Here is an 11,739-nt window from a genome sequence, read left to right on the forward strand (position 1 = left end):
GGCAAGCAGGGAATAGGCATGTCTACAGATGTTTAGAAAGACAGCAAAATCTGGAGACTCATCACATCAGCAGATAGGGTAATAGTAATACTCCTCCCTGTTTTTTGGCTTTGATAATGCAAAAGTGATGCCAGTCAGATAACTGTAAGGTCTGCACGGTCCATGTGTTTCTAATTACTACTTTGTATTGTAATAACTCATGTACGACTACATTACTTTTAATAAGTTCCCTCATGTATAACTCAAAGCCTTTCCTAAGAAGTACTTTTAAATTATTACTTTTAAACTGTACCCCATCAGGATTCAAACCGAGCTATATTTCCTGTATATATATGAAAAAAAAAAAAAGTATAAAGTAAAATAATAAAATTAAATTAAATTAAAATAAAGGTTCTAGGAATTTTTAAGTTACTGTTTAAGGTACAAATACATATTCCTTTCTGCTGATGCCATCATATTGAAAGTTTTTTGAAGACTTTATTTCGTGTTCTATCTGTCCTCCAGGAGAAGCTGAAATAGCATGAATAGAGGTATTCGGGATGTGGCCTTGCTGTATCTGCATGCTTGTGGCACACTGAGATTGATGAAGGCAGGGGAGGAGAAAGGAATGTAGCCTGAAGCAGCAGTGCAGGGAAGACCGAGGCAAAAAGAATGTTGCAAGAGTTGTAGCGTTCCTCAGTATCCATTACTGAAAACACCACTGTTCATTTTTCTTTAGTCAAGCAGATCCTAGCGTTTTCGAGGCAGAGGAAATGACACTGTGATGCATGTTTAGAGGAAGGAATGCATGGTGGTGGTTGATTTTGACTTAGATAATGTCCAGGGAATATTCTATACCCGCTGCCCCCCTCTGTATACAAGTACACGTAGGAGAGATGTAGTGATACTACTGTTAGTCCTTGCTAAAGTCACTTCCCACAGTGATTGCAAAACCCCAGAGCAGAGAGAAAGAAACTACGGATGGTAAAAGAGAAGCAGGAACTGATGATATATAGCTCCACGTGAGCTGTAAGCTGAGAGCTTATTAGGGACACTTTAAAAACTTCTGTCAAACTAAAAACATCCCGTTTCCACACAGGCAAACAGATATAAAGCAAATTACAGGGAAACTCCTTGCTTAATAATATACCAGTTAGCACAGGAGACTTAAGCTTATAGAGAAATAATAGTCTTTGGGAAGAACTTTTTGTTGGAAAATTAGAGAGGTATTAACCATTCTAATACATGGGAGCACTTTGCTGTAGCTGGTGACAGACCAACTCCAATTCACTTAGTAAGGACAATGGCTAAGAGAACACATTAATTGTTGCCAACTTCTGTGACTTTGTCATCAGTTTTACAAAGCTGATTATTTTTGTTTCAAAGACTAATTATGAATTCCACTGAATAATCACAACTGAAAGTTTCAGTTAAAATATTATTGTCCTTTTAGTGGTAGAGGAAAAAAAATGTTGAAAGTGTGAGTTAGTGCAAAATTAAACATCTTAATTAAATAAAATTGAACACTTGCTTTAACTCGAAACTAGTACCTGAGAGGTGACAATAAGCACAGTGAGTTTCCTGGTTTCTGTGCATTAATGTGTGCTCTCATGTGGTCGATCTGTTCCACATCTCCAAGCAAGTTTAGTACTGAATTTCAGAAAACTGGATTTTAGTAGCCTGTTGCTCACTCACATATGCTGCTCTCTTACCAGCCAGAGCTCATTTATTCAAGAGAATAAACACCTGGAAAAGCCATGGGAGAAATATCAAACTGTATTTAACACCATGAATCACAGAGCTCACCAGACTGGCTCCTCTCTGTACTGGCAGAGCATTAAAACAACAACAACAACAACAACAAACAGTGCTAGGTCACAGAAAACCCACAACGAAATCAAAACACCACAACCCATGCACATTGATGATGGGATGGAACAAGAAGGGCAGCTCAGACTGATGAACAGTATTAAGATTTCTTTGCTTCCATCAGAAATAGCTCCAGGCTCCACGACAGTAGTTAGGATAGTTACTGGCTTTTAGAGAGCTTCAGTAAAAATGCTGAAATACCCCAATATGGACTGAGCCTGTCTGCTCCTAAAGTAGTTGCTGTGCGTGACAATCACAACATATAATAAACTTGCAGCAAATTTCAGGTGTTGACATGCCTTTATATTTACTTTTATACCAATAGCTTCTTTTATGTGGCTGGGAAGATAAGGAGTGTCAGTGTTTGTTCTAAGGGTGTTGCAGCCTCCATTCAGGCATTGGAAATACCAGTTTTCACTTTATACATTTGTAGATTTAGAGGCATGTGAAAGCCTTATGCATTTTAAAAGTAAATTACAAGACAATAATTATGCTTTTAAAGTTTGTTGTCTAGGTTGTAGAGTTCTTTAATAATGTTATTCATAAAGAAGTCTTACAACGACCATACTATATGTCAGCGTTAGGAACTGTGATTACCTCCAGATCTCAAGGGATTCTAATATGGAGCACTAGCACGAGGAAGATACTGTAAATGGTAGGACAATTTCAAAGCAAATTAAGATTAGTCTGCTTCCTAAGCATTTTGCATTCTTCTAAAAGGGGAAAAAAACAAACAAGCAAACAACAACCCCATAACACCCTGATATTCCCTCAGACTAAAACCAAACACTAAATTCCTTCTTCCCCAGGACTCAAATCTGCTCTAGTTGAAGTCACTATATTCAACAGCAGCAGGATCCAGCCAGCCAAAGGGATAGCAAAGAGGTCACCCTGGTACATCACATTATCCCCATTTTTTTTTTTTTTTTTAGTATTTTCTTTATTAGTGTCTGTGTGGTTAGTGTGTTGATACAATCTCAATTTAATTACTCTTTAATTACTCATAGCTGGGCTGCAATAGTGTTATAGTTAAAATATGGAAAAAAATCACCATCTGTGTTTTTTTCTCTTACAAGGCTTGAAGACCGTAGGTTTGATGAGTCAGTGGTTTTGACCAACCGTTAAGACGTTGCATTAATCATAAGCCCAATAAAATTAAATTATAGGACAGCAAGTCATAATACTAAAACTGTATAATACTCAGTTAATCACAGGTTTAAAATCCACAAGAAAACATAACTTTCAATACTTCATTTTAAGACCTGTATTTCTAGCCTATGTGGAAGTACAGAGAAGTACTACATGTTTCTTAGCTCATATTGAGGGAGGTAAATACAGCACACTGAGGCACATAAAAACATATCCTACAAATGGCAACAGTTTGCTTCTGTCCACTATGACTTTTTGCACTGGTACAATTGCAGTTGGCAGAAGCCAGAGTAAACATCATTTCTTAGCTGTGTAATATTCTCTGATAAAACACCCTCTCTGATGGAAACTCTCCTTATGTTTTTTATTACTTTTTGCTTCTGAAAATTCAGAAAAGGGGGGCTTGCTCCAGACTCCTCAAGTTGATAGTAATAACCTGTTCCATTTTTAAGTGTTGCTTTACCTCTATCTGTGGAATCATTTCCACTTTCTTGGAGGAGGAAAAAATTGCAAGCTTCAAAACTGTCATAGCTTGTCTTTTCACAGCCTGGATACCTATAGCCCTGAATGACAAGGCTAAAGAGATTATGGATGCCAAGAACACCATGCTCTTATATCCACTTGCAAAAAAAAAAAATATTTTAAGAACGTCCTTATTGTGACTGAGATAGAGTTAACTTCCTTCCTAGTAGCTGGTATGGTGCTGTTTTGGATTTAGGATGAAAATAGTGTCGATGACACACTGATGTTTTAGTTACTTCAGAGCAGTACTTACACAGAGCCAAGGATTTTTCAGCATCTCACACTGCCCTACCAGCAAGGAGGCTGGGGATGCACAAGGAGCCAAGAGGGGACACCACCAGGACAGCTGGCCTGAACTGTGACCAGAGGAATATTCCATACCCTTTGGCACCATGGTATTGTGCTTTTTTTTTGTTGTTGTTCCTCTGCTTTCATGTTAAACTTTCCTTATCTAAACCCATAGGTTCTTGCACTTCTTTTATTTTTTATTTTTGAATAAAATAAATTTCAATTCTCTCCCATATCCCACTACTGGAGAGTGAACTAACAACTCTGTGGTGCCCAGCTGCCTGCTGGATTAAACCACAACGGAGAGCAAAAGAAAAGATTCACCAAAACACCAGTAGGAAGTTGCAACATGTTTTTGTCTACTATGTTTTCATTTCTGGAACTCTGTGAATAGCATGCTTTAATTACAAGTGAGGATAGAATATTTTCAGCTCTACAAATTAAATAGAAAAGATGCTCTAAGGCACGATGGTGTATGACCTCTACATTTTCTTTCACTCTTGCCCTATTTCATTCTGGCATTCTTCTTCCTACTTCCCGAAAGCCATGCAGACACAAACACTCCTGTATTTTACTATTTTATTATTCATTATTCTTTAGAAGTCAAATGCTGATTCTGCTAAGCAGGTTCAACTGGTTGGTACTTGAAGTACTGTTTAATTTCACGCTACTCATAGTTGTAATTAATAGGTAGAACTATATTCTAATGAAAACCTCAAACTACATGCAGATTCTAACCCTGTGGATAAAGGCCAGCAGAAAGAATGATGCAGAAGACTTTCTCTTACTGCATGTAGAAATCTGAATGGTGGAGACAACGTGCATACGTGAGCAGAGGACTTGGAATGCAGAAATTCTGTTACTGAAACACCAACGCCAAACTCAGCAGTTCAGAAAAATCCCTTAATTCTCACAGAGCTATGGTTTCTACATGGCACATTAGTTGTGTACCTCACTGGAGCACTAAGCCATTCAGGGTGGATTTTATTATCTGTATGGAAGCAGAGGTAAGAGGCAATGTTCCCAGAAGCATGGGAGCACAGCCCACTTAGGCTCTGCCACTCTGAAATCATTACCGTGACCCAGTGCACTCTTGGTAGAGATTTCAGCAGTCGGTGCTCCCCTGTGTACATTCACCACTACGTGCATGCAGAGAGTCATACTGTAAAAAAATGTCTTGCAATAAATAGCCACTCTTACAAATGAGGGCATATCAATGTTTATTGGATGAGAAAGTTGATAGTGAGGTGTATACAGGTGATACAGCTTTCTGGTCAAGAATTTACTATGAAATAACAAATATTTCATGCACTGGAAGGATATAAAAGTAGATTTTTAATTAGGTGCAGAAATTACAAGCAGGTTCTTACCTTTGAAATTGTCAGCAATGTCATTACAGACATTATCTTTTTTTGCATGCTAGAGGAAAGTAAGAGGGTATAAGGAGTGTCTTACCAGCCCTTTCTTCCTGATGAGACTTCCTAGGAAACCACAGCTTTTTTCTTTGTACTGATATGTACAGGGTAAACTACTCATTAAGAAGGACCCATACTAGGATGCAGAGTTTTACTGTGCACATCCTCTGTACTTCACTAAAAGTGACTTGACCCTGTCATTTTTATTAATATCTGACTTTTGTGGAACAACAGATGAGTGACATTCATGAAATAAAATAACAGTTCTTGATGTTTTCCCTTCATTCATAGAATCACAGAATCATTAGGGTTGGAAAAGACCTCCAAGATCATCTGGTCCAACCATCCCCCTACTACCAGAGTCACCCACTAAACCATGCCCTAAGCACCACGTCCAACCATTCCTTGAACACCCCCAGGGACGGTGACTCCACCTCCTCCCTGGGCAACCCATCCCAATGCCTGACTGCTCTTTCTGAGATGAAATGTCTCCTCATTTCCAACCTGAACCTCCTCTGGCACAACTTGAGGCCATTCCCTCCAGTCCTATCACTAGTTACTAGTGTGAGAAGAGGCTGACCACCAGTTCATTGACATTCACACTAAATGATGCAAGAATATCTAAAGTAAACTGCAGAAAATTACGTATTGCTTATTTCCATTTGGCTTCAGTGACTGAACTCATGTATTGCTTTTGCCTCTAGTATGCAGGAAGCAAGTTCTATTAAAGTCAGCTCATTACCCCAGCATGAATGAGGGGTAAGACTAATTAAGATGAAGCAAGCCACAGATTAACAACACAAATCTGACCTGTCTATGTGCACGTATGCCCCTCTCTTGGGGACTACATCTTACCATACCACAGTGCTGAGCTCCCAGACTAAGCCTCGGCAGCTCGCTGACTCACAGCTGGCTGAAGTCGAAGGTCAGATCCAAAGCTGCAAGCACTAAGGTTTATGCAGCTGTGCCTAAGGGCAGTAGGGCAGGAGGTGTTAGCAATAAAGAGGAGCAGATGAGCATGATTATCAATTACTCTCAGCCTCTTCTGGATCAACTTGACATCACCATCTCAGGGGTGGGAATGCATCACCATGCAGTGCTGCTTCCAGGTGTGCTAGGACAGCCTCCCAGCACCCAGCGTGCCCCAGAAAGAGCTGCTGCCTCTTGAAAGTTCTGGTTTCTCCTGATGATCGTTTTGTTCTGAGTGGGATTTCCAATGTTATGGGCCTCCCTTTTGTTCCCAGAAGAAGCCATCTACCGCTCTCCTTTGTTGCTAAATTAACAAAGGACTGGCCAAATATAGGATATTTTGTTCTTTATAGGATTTTTTTTTTTTTTTTTTTTTGTAACCACCAACAGCTTTCAAGGTATGCTATATCAAAATAAGTATGCTTGTACATTCATGTTTACCTCTTATCAAATGAGAGACTGAACTTATGAATACCATGATTTGTGTGTGCCTCATGCGGAATTTCAATCTTAGGGATCCCAGATGTGTAGGCACCGTTTGAACTAATTTCCCCAAATCAGTTTCATTTTTGCATGTACACGTGTCTCTGAGTCATATTCAAAAGCCATTCACCTAACACTACAAAGCTCCCTGCTCACCCCTTAGAAATTGCATTTAGAATTACATTACATTTAGAAATTTCTCCAAGCAAGTTAGACAAGTAGGAAGTGTTTTTAAGTCATGCCTTCTTAAGTTTCAGGTACTCTTCATTTTTCTTGGGCAATAGTTTTATTTGGGTCAGTGTAAAATTGTTTTACATTCATCATCTGCTGCCTGGCACATGAAGAATTTTTGGAATCCTAAAGCTTAGCTCCTCATGGTTTAAGAGATTTTTGTATTAATTCCAAAGGGCCAAATTCCACCCAGAGATAAATGGCTGCTCATCCACACCGACTTTAATGGAATCTGCTCTGCTCGGCAGAGGACAAGATTTGATAAAAGGTTCTTACCTGATTCTGCACTCATTTGCAGAAGTAAACACTGCATACTTCTCTTGAAGCATTATTGAAACAGCAAAGAGAATTAAACATTGCAAAGAGAAGAGTACTTCATAAGTGTTGAGTTAACATCTCTTACTGACAAAAAATATTTTAGAGTTAGAAAGAAATCTTGAATGAATAAAAGTTGTGATGTGTTGTAATAGCCTGTGAATGGGAAAGTACACAGCTTTTCATAACAATGACTTAAAAAACCAACCAACCAAAAAACAGACAAACAAACAAACAAACAAAACACAACCACCTCGTTTCCTATAAAGGAAACCACCTTGGTTCTTATAAGGAAAGTAGTATAATACCAGTAAGGTTATTGCGAAGACAGTGATATGCTGCCTGCAAAATAAAACTCTTAGGCATTTCTGGAACTACATTTGCAAACTCTAAGAATCCCTTTCTCTTCCAACTTTCTTGAAGCTTCAAGTAGTTGCTCATCTGGTTCAAAAAGTTCAAAGACATCTGAGTAATTATTTCAGGCATTGAGCCAATAATTGCTTCAACATCTTGAAGAGATTATCTAGTTCTGAAAATATGCATTCAACTACACAATGGTTAACCCGCAAGATAACCTCTCCAGAGATCTGGGCTAGAATCCTAAAAAACAAAATATATTGCATTCTACCCTTTCTTTTCAGAACCTAGCTTTCTTTTTGTGACTCTGATTTCCACTAAATATGCTGTTGCAAAACATCACCTCTTCTTCTGTATGACGATGTCTAATAACATTATGGAAGAGAAATATAGTCCGTAGAAAAAAAACAGGAGGAAATAAAGAAGTCTTTTAAAAATTATTTTTAATTTTGGGTGTAGAACAAAATTAATGTCTCACTTTGAATCAACTGCCAAGCCTCAGAATACCCTAAATACAAGGTAACTTAAAAATATAATCAATTCTTGGCTCTTTTATACATATATATATATATATATACACACACACACACACATATATATATATACACACATATATATTTATTTACTTTTAATTTTTTATCTTGAAAGCACCTCCTTTGTTCTTTATGACAGAAAACTTGTTATTCTTCCACCTTCCCTGGTAACTCTTGTATAACTAACTGGCTAAGCACAAAGGTTGAAAAAATTCACAAAACATCAAAAATTTACAGTAAAAAAAAAGGGGGGGGGGGCCCGCCAGTTCAATGTAAAGGAAGTGTTCATAAGCATGGGACATAGACTTAACTGAGGTCCTTTATAAAGGGAAGAAGGAAAATATCCTGAGCCATTGTCGGGTAGGAACATGACATGCAATCCAACTGTACCTTTAAAAACAATGAACGCAGACCGTCATTTTAATCTTTAGTCAGAAGAATTCCAGCCAACTTTGTGAGGTTTTGTGCTGTTCTGTCTTCAAAACTCCCTGACTTTTAAGCCACTGTAGTATACTACACAGTTTAAGAAACTATGTCTGCTTTCCAAGACACAAAAGTTTGTCGCACAGTTACACACTAGAGAGAATAAAAAAAAAGAAGAAAATAGTGCTAGATCATGTCAATTCCAAAGTAGCTCATGCCTTCCTTATCTCCATTAGATGATTTTTTTCTACTGCAGCATCGTTTAGTGTAATAATAACATGGACTAAATATTAGTAAATAACATTAGTTAAAGGTAACAAAGAGTATTCCCAGTGCTTTCACAAGTACACAAGTAGTTCTTTCTTATCCCAAGGTAAAGAAGTCAAAGAAAGAAAACATGGTCTAGGTAAGTGCCTTTACTTTCTGTCTCGTGATGTTCCAACTAGTCTCAGAACATATCCCTTACATGTCCTTCTCTGCTATATACCAATAAAGTGTTGGTCCTGAATCCTTTCTATTATCATACCATGAAGCATACGGTTCTGAGAGCTGGGCCAGGGAGTGATGCTGGGTGGGCTTCTGGGAGAGCAGGTTAAGGAGGGGAAAAAAACCTGCTGGCAACAGCAGCTGGGAGAGAGAGGAGTGAGAAATGGAGAGAGAAGCAGCCCTGCAGCCCCCAGGGGAGTGCAGCAGGAGGGCAGGAGGTGCTCCAGGCAGGCAGCAGCAGTTCCCCTGCGGCCTGTGCAGGGAGAGGCCCCTGCTGGAGCAGGCTGTCCCCCTGCAGCCCATGGGTCCCACATGGAGCAGATCTCCACGCTGCAGCCCTCCCGTGGAGGAGCCCCCGCTGGAGCAGGTGGATGTGGCCTGGAGGAGGCTGCGGCCCATGGAGAGCCCCCGCAGGAGCAGGCCCCGGGCCAGAGCTGCAGCCCATGGAGAGGAGCCCACGCAGGAGCACGGGGCCTGGGGGGAGCTGCTGCCCGTGGGGGACCCGTGCTGGAGCAGTTTGCTCCTGGGGGATGGACCCCGTGGTACGGAGCCGTGTGGGAGCAGTTCCTGGAGAGCTGCTGCCTGCGGGCAGCCCCCACAGGCCCAGTTCGGGAGGACGGCATCCCATGGGAGATGGAGCGTTAGGGTATGACCGCAGCCCCCATTTCCCCTCATCGCTCAGGAGGAGGTGCAAAAAGGGTGGATAGGGAGAAGGTGTTTTTAGTTTTAGTTCTGACTGCTTTGTCCTGTCAGTAGCAGACAATAAATTATATTAATCTCCCTACACTCAGCCTGTTTTTTCCTTGGCAGTAATTGTTGAGTGATGTCCCTGTCCTTATCTCAACATCTGAGCCCTTTCCATTTTGTTCCCCACCCCCCACCCGCTCCCTTCCTTTGAGATGTGGTTAGCTGGACAGCGGTGTGAAACCAACACAAGATGGTAAATCTTTTAAAGAACTGTCTTGAAAGCATAAATTAACACGGATGTGTTATCTTTTAAAATTATTATAATTTTAAATAAATAGTATTACTGTTGGTCTCTGACATACACATACAACCCACATGAACTTACCCCTGTGGCCAGCACACTTTGAGAAGACGCTGTTCCTGCCTTTTGGCTTTGCTAGGAAATGTTGGGGCAAGTGTGACACTTAGAAGAGGAAAGAGATCACACACTTTTTGTTAACATTTTATTTTTTATTATGTTTGGCTATATTTTTTCATTTTCCACTTGATGCTGAGCCCAGGGCAGGGTGGGCACCCTTGTTTGGTCTTCAGTGAGCCCCCAGTACAATTTTAAAACAGGGCTTACTGAGTTTGGCTCTGCGTCCTGCTGCAAACACCTCCTCATAAGGTTTTAGACAATAGAATGTTTTTTCCTCAATTGCTCTTCCTCTGGGGAAGCTTAGCCACAAACGAGATGCAGAATTCCTCCTAGATGCTTCGCAGTCCTGATTCAGTATGTCTTCCGGCACCTGGAGAGAATTTCCTTCCACGAACCAACTGCTCACTTTGGTCTCTCTCCCAGCTCTTCAGCCTGAAATCTCAGGAGCTGCTGAAACAAACTCCTTCCTGTATGTATTTCCACTTAAAAAAATCAAATGAAACAAACAACAACAACAAAAAGTTTCTTCCAGGCTTCCTGAATGACCTCTGTCAGCCTTCAAGCACTGCAGCTTAGTTCCTAGTCCTGTGACTGTTTTGACCATTAAGCGTGAGTAAACTCATTCCCCAGTGAGGCTGAGTGCCACCTCTGTCAAGGTCCAACTCTTCTTTTGAAACACGCTATAAGAAACAGAGTAGAAATGATGGCTTTGACTGCTTTGAAACATTTAAAGATGTCCCGGGGTCTGTTTTCTGTAGCTGAAGTCTGATCACCTTGGGAGACAACTGGAGCAAACATGTAGTTGGGCCTGTGTTGGAAAGAGGGATGATGGACAGTTGCAGAGCTGCATGAATAGCACGCTTGTGGAGACAAGACATAAAGGTGAAGCAATGCAGGAACAGCCGTGAACTGGAACAGGAACAAACAAGTGAAATTTTCTTATGTATTGCTCTTGAACATCCCTCCCACCCCCATTATATACACAGCAGCGAACATCTTTTCTTAGGCCCACTGTACCTGCTACCTTGTAAACTGTGGTTTGCGGACTCTGAATAGGTTTAAGGCTTCTGAAAGGGATTCATTAAATCATCCTGCGTGTTGTTCTCAATTAAAAGTTTAATAATATTGCATGTTGAACTGTCAACAAATAACCGCATTCTCTTGAACTGAAAGGTCAAGACACATAGATCTACTTTTAGGTATTTTAAGTGTTTCTGAAGCAGCTGTTATCATTTCTGAATACTTGGCAGTATTGAAATTGCATGTAATTATGTCCTCAGGGAAGAATCTTCTGCTATTGCCCTTTTAAACTCATTTCCTTGTAAAAATAAATTATTTAAAATCTTTTTATTCCTCAAGTAATTCTGCAGAGATGATCTGGCAGTATTATTACATTCAGTTCACAGCCAGGACGTTCAAGTTTCCCCAGAGAGATTTGGCAACTCCAGAAAGGACAAAGCATTTTTCTTTCCCCTCTTTTTCAAAGGCTAATTTGAGGAGCCTGTTGATGTCACCCTCAGAAATTTCCTGGACAATGATCTTGTAGATATCAGCAGTGTCATATACCAATTACATGAACATCCTCTGTCATATCTGCTATGATCTCATCTGTGTA

Source organism: Oxyura jamaicensis, chromosome Z (genome assembly GCF_011077185.1).
Source record: "Oxyura jamaicensis isolate SHBP4307 breed ruddy duck chromosome Z, BPBGC_Ojam_1.0, whole genome shotgun sequence".
Taxonomy (NCBI): domain Eukaryota; kingdom Metazoa; phylum Chordata; class Aves; order Anseriformes; family Anatidae; genus Oxyura; species Oxyura jamaicensis.